At 44.6% G+C, this 6,079-nt stretch overlaps 1 pseudogene; it reads left to right on the top strand.

Moving 5' to 3' along the window:
• Positions 1 to 4,710: 4,710 nt before the first annotated feature.
• LOC147437306 (ATP synthase delta chain, chloroplastic-like) lies at positions 4,711 to 5,842 on the top strand (annotated as a pseudogene).
• Positions 5,843 to 6,079: the final 237 nt, after the last annotated feature.

The raw sequence follows: 6,079 nt of genomic DNA, 5'->3' as shown, positions 1-6,079 counted from the left end.
TCGAGAGTCACTTATGAACTCCACTCACACCACGTGACATGTTCATTTGGTCCCATAGGTCATATTTGACCTCCCAGGACGATAATAGAACTATCTATCTCTCTCTCTCTCTCTCTCTCTCTCTCTCTCTCTCTCTCTCTCTCTCTCTCTCTCTCTCACACACACACACACACACACACACACACACACACACACACACACACACACACACACACGTGCGCACACACACACACATCGGCACAATGTTGGTAAAAAAACAATGTTTAATGTATTTTTAATCATTTCAAATTGCAAAATCTTCAGTAGATTTTGAGACTGCCATGTAGAAAACAAAAAAAATTCACAAGTTTTAGTGTAATTATCGACACATTTTTTAGAATTTTAAACGTTCTCGTATTTTCTTCAATTAGGATTTTTTTTTATAAACTATGTATCCACATGTTTAATTAATTCTCTCTCTCTCTCTCTCTCTCTCTCTCTCTCTCTCTCTCTCTCTCTCTCTCTCTCTCTTCAATCCACTCATGTCCACTACCCGCTCTCTCTTTGGCCCCCTCCCCCTGCATGCTCTCCTTTCACTCGATTTTCCCATTAACGATATCATTAGTGAGGATGTGGCAAACACACACATACACACATTTGCACATATATAAATATGTGTGTATACACACACACACACACATCACGTCTACTCTCTCTCTCTCTCTCTCTCTCTCTCTCTCTCTCTCTCTCTCTCTCTCTCTCTCTCTCTCTCTCTCTCTATGTCCATGGCTAGAGGGGGAGGGGAGGGAGGAAGACATCATGGGAGTGGGATCTTTCTAAGAAAAGGGATGAAAAGAGAAACAATGAGGAAGGGTGTAGGAGAGGGATGCAGTTAAGCAAGGTGATGGTAGGAGAGAGAGAGAGAGATAAACATTATTATCGTCCTCGGAGGTCAAATATGACCTATGGGACCAAAGTTACATGTGATGTAGTATGTGTATGGATGATGAGTGACTCTCGATGCTCCAAAATTGTGGTGATGAGAATCGCAATGGAGAGCCCACATTGTAGTTGGGAAGGAAAGTGTGTAGATCTAAGTCATGGTTGAAAATGTGAGAGAAGCAAATTCGGATGTGACCAAAAGTTGAGCACTCTAGTAGTGTGTGGTACTCATGCTCTTGAGCTTGCAATGAGCATAATGTACACAATCGATTTGACTCTTCTCCATTGCCCCAATGCCCTGTCTCGCATTGAAGGGAATATGAGCTAAGTCGAATGGCTACGATAGTGCATATTGCTGACAAGAGGATAGGCTCAAGCATGTATGTGTGAGTATCACTTCCTCTTTCAGTGAAGAACATGGTTTGTAGTTGGGGGCAATAGGGGTGGTGTAATGTATGAAGCGTGACCCATCGGATTTCTCCCAAGAAGCCGTAATACATTGGCATTGTAGAAAAGCTTCATTCACTTGGGAGTCAATTGAAGCATTTTGTAGCAAGTGTAATGCATCCCATCTGGCAAACCACTTCTTTATGTCTTGCATCCATCCCGTGCTCAAGATCTTGCTTTTATGCGTCTTTTGAACTTTTTTGATTGCTTCCCATGCAATTGTAGGAAGTCAACGTGAGGGGTTTTGACGCATCTTTATCATGTACTCCACAATATCATGTATTCAACAACCCTTTCCATGCCCATAACCTCAATTGGAAGAGATCCCGACTCAAGAAGTAGGAGCATATATGGTGTTTGTGTCTTAACTTGGAGAAAGTTTGTAAGAAAACGCTTTTGGACATTCTCAAACTCTTTCCGAGTAGACTTTGAGAGGCTCCCGCCCCACACTTCAAGAGTAGGGGAACGGAGGGAGCTTTGGAGGAAGCTTTTTCTGAAAAATGGACCGGTCGACAAATTCATTGAAAAAGCTCTCTCTATTAACTTTATGCTGGATTCCCTAATCTTATGCAAAAAGCTCTCTTTGCCAAATGCTGGTTAATGTCGCAGCCCATCACCCAAAATGTTGCTTCCACATCAACAGACATCTCTATAGAGTGGCAGTTGGGTAATTGGAGGTCTTATGTGCACTTCTAACAATGTGCTTGCACACAAGCTACATGACATGTTAAGATAACTGTATAAGTTTCACATGCAAGAGCACTATATGACTCCCGATTCCACAAAATAAGCAATCGATTCTTCACCTTGAAATACAGCAGAAGTAAAATACAAGCATCAAAGTAAATGGTGCTGGATAGAACTGCTATGATGTAGCATTTGGTCCATTGTAGAGTTTAGCCAAAGACAATGCATGTGTGCATGTTTCAATTATTAAACGATGCAATGCACTCGGTGGGGTGGTGGTGGGGGGGGGGGGGGGGGGGGGGGGGGGGGTGATGTATTTAACAATCCAAGAGAGAAAAACACACCTCAATTGGCATGTTGCAGCAAGTGTCAGTGTCAGTATCAGTAAGACCCTTCATGTAGTGCGCTTCTTTTCAAGTGAATCACTTCCTTTGCAGACATTCCACTTCTTTGTCCTGATGAACACCACAAAGATAGCTATAAAAAAGTGAATCATGCTTTTTTATCCTATGAACATCAACAACACTCACGTTTCTCCTTCATACGAGCCGCTTCTTGTGAGCCATCTTCAACCCCACTACCTCTCTCTCTTTGCTCTTTTTTCTCTATTTCTTTAATATTCTCTCTCTCAAGCCTCAACTCTTTATCTACCAGCTTTCTCTCTCTCTCTCTCTCTCTCTCTCTCTCTCTCTCTCTCTCTCTCTCTCTCTCTCTCTCTCTCTCTCTCTCTCTCTCTCTCTCTCTCTGTGTGTGTGTGTGTGTGTGTGTGTGTGTGTGTGTGTGTGTGTGCGTGTGTGTGTGTCTCTTTCTCTCTCTCTCTACCATTCTCTCTATGCACCCAGCCCCCTATCACTCTCTCTCTTATTTACTCATTCAACAAACTGCTCCCTCCCACCCTCCCTTACTCCCTCCTTCATCAACCTATCTCTCTCTATTATACTCCCTCACTCTCTCTCACTTATTTTCTATCTTTCTTCCTCCCCCTCTCTCTTTCTCTCTCTTCCCATCATTCTCTCTATGCACCTTGCCCCCTGCCCTTCTCTCTCTCTCCCTCTCTCTCTCTCTCTCTCTCTCTCTCTCTCTCTCTCTCTCTCTCTCTCTCTCTCTCTCTCTCTCTCTCTCTCCCTCTCCCATGCCTATTATATCCCATCTAGTTAAAAATAACAACCTAGCTTCATATTTTTCCTCCTCTCTCTCTCTCTCTCTCTCTCTCTCTCTCTCTCTCTCTCTCTCTCTCTCTCATGCACTAGCCGAAGGTGAGCACTAGCACTCAACTAACATATGAGAGAGAGAGAGAGAGAGAGAGAGAGAGAGAGAGAGAAGAGTAGAAATAGAGCGAGAGAGAAAAGATAGAGACATGGCGTTCACCTAAATCATAATATTGTCAATATTTGTTGCAAATCAAAAACCTACCTGCTAACTCCTATTTATAGGCCCTCCTCAATCAAGCATCTCTGTGATTCTCTCTCTCTCTCTCTCTCTCTCTCTCTCTCTCTCTCTCTCTCTCTCTCTCTCTCTCTCTCTCTCTCTCTCTCAATCATCGCTTTCACTTTCTCTCTCTCTCAAAGTGGATGCTAGCGCCAAGTGTAGCATGTGCCAACGCTTGTAACAAAATCGTGTTAGAGGAAAATTGCAACTTATTCGTTTTGATTTTGAAGGGAAATTGATTTTGAAAAAAGGCGAGAATGAGCATACTTGCCAGTGAAGGAGGGGACGTATGTTGTCAGGGAGCAAGAGTGCCTTCAAGTATTGGGCAAAATGAGGTGAAGAAGTAGGGAGAGCATGGCGCTCCTTAGGGCTTAGGCAAGGGGATTATGGAGTATTTTTGCACAATTTCTTAGCAGTGCAGAGAAGCTATTTAAACTTTTAGAAAAGCAGTAACGCACATCATTTTTGTGTTCAAGGAGAATAATGCACGCGGTTAAGCCTAGGAGCAGGACGGTGGGGAGACAGATGACGCTAAAAAGTTGTCGGAGAATGCCAAAAGTTGCAAGAAAGAAGTAAATATCATCTCTTTCACTAACTCTCTCACAAAATGGACGCTAGCGCCAAGCTACATATGGAGAGAGAGATAACGCATAAACTTTACCATTTTCATGCCAAAATATTAACCTCTCTCTCTCTCTCTCTCTCTCTCTCTCTCTCTCTCTCTCTCGTGCAAGACAAAGGCGAGCCCTAGCGCTCACATTCATTCACACAATCTATCTCACAGTTGGTGCCAGCCCCAACCTTCAAGGTCGGATAATCAACGCAAAAAAATTATAGCAAAAATGCCAAATATGCCCTCCGCTTTCTCTCTTTCCCTCTCTCTCATATGCAAGCTAAAGGCGAGCACTAGCGCTCACAATGATGCTATGAGAGAGAGAGAGAGAGAGAGAGAGAGAGAGAGAGAGAGATTGACCTAAGAGACTCACCATTAGTAATCCTTAGAAATTAAAATTTATCTAATAACTCCTATATATAGGCTTTAAACTCTAAATCACCTCTTTCACACTCTTACTCATAGTGGGTGCTAGCGCTCTCATATGCAAGCCAAAGGCGAGCGCTAGTGCTTACAACGGCCTTGTGCGAGAGAGAGAGAGAGAGAGAGAGAGAGAGAGAGACCATCGACGCCCATGCTCTACTAAGCAGGAAAAGCTTGCAAAAGAAAAATCAATGGAGGCGCTGCAGCAACGTGATTCGGTAGTGAATGTGAATGGGCAGCTTGCCCCCTGCGTGAGGGTCGCATCTAGTAAGCCCCCTGCTTCGTCTCATCTTCCTGTGCGTATGAGGGGCACTCCGCTTTTTGAAACCAATGCGGGTCTGAGGGCCAAGGTGTTGGAGCAGGCGGGCCTTGTGGGCGATGGCACGGGAGCAAGCAGCTAAGTCTGCAGCACACAGTTATGTAGGCGTTGCAAAGGATTAGCAATTCTGGAAGTTCTTTAATGAGGATAAGAAGGCTGTCATCAAGACCCTTAGCAAGGAGACGAACCTTTACGATGTCCACTACGGAGACGAACCTTTACGATGTCCACTACGAACCTCCTTTATCTGCTCGTCACCAAGAAGCGCACCCTCATTCTTAGCAGAGACCTCCTCTAAGAGTTTGAGGACATCTACCACAAGTTCACAGAGACAGAAGTTTTGGACAAATTCTAACAATGTTTCCCACATTGTGACTTACCTCAACATCATGAGCTTCTCTGAGGGAGGCGCTTTATACCTAGCTACGTACGATTGGGGGCAAGGGACCGTCGGCCCGGTGGGGGCCGGTGGTGGACAAATTCTAACAATGTTTCCCACATTGTGACTTACCTCAACATCATGAGCTTCTGTGAGGGAGGCGCCGCATACCTAGCTGCGTACGATTGGGGGCAAGGGACCGCCGGCCCGGTTGGGGGGCCGGTGATCCCCTTGCCCCCAATCGTACCTAGCTAGGTATGCGGTGCCTCTCGAGCAGAAGCTCATGATGTTATTCATTGTATGGAAAACATTGAGAAAGACTTCGTTTTCCTACATGAGAAAATTTCTAAATCTTCTTGTGAAGTCGCTCTGGTCACATCTGCTTCGAGATGGACAAGTCCCAACTCTCTCTCATTGGCAAGAAGGTGTAGAGTATGTCATTATCCAAGAATGTCAAGCTCAAAAACATTGTATAGACCCATCCATAATTGCTAGGTTTATTGTCAGGTTTGATGAGGATGGCTACCCTACATCGACCTCGAATACCCCATGCACAAGGCGGAAGTGGACTAGATCATCCAAGCCGAGATGCATTGCTCTTTCCAATGCCCTACAGATTTCTTAGCGTGTCTTCCTCCCCTTGCTCTTTTCGACTTTTAGAACTGCCCCATGTTTGCAAGAGAATATGACCAAGTATGTTCTGGGGAGCCGGGTTGAGCATAGCATAGCATAGTAATGGAGATGAAGAAGATGGTAAGCATTGCTTTGAAGTATGGCTCTTAGTTGGATTTGCATTCCATAGCCAAGAGGAGTTGGTGTAGGCTCTCTACTTCTCAAGCTTGGAGAAGGGGATGAAGTTCTT

This window comes from Adiantum capillus-veneris, chromosome 17 (genome assembly GCF_014529385.1).
Source record: "Adiantum capillus-veneris isolate H3 chromosome 17, ASM1452938v2, whole genome shotgun sequence".
Lineage (NCBI taxonomy): Eukaryota > Viridiplantae > Streptophyta > Polypodiopsida > Polypodiales > Pteridaceae > Adiantum > Adiantum capillus-veneris.
The sequence above is the reverse complement of the archived record's forward strand: the minus strand, read 5'-3'. Positions and strand labels throughout refer to the sequence as shown.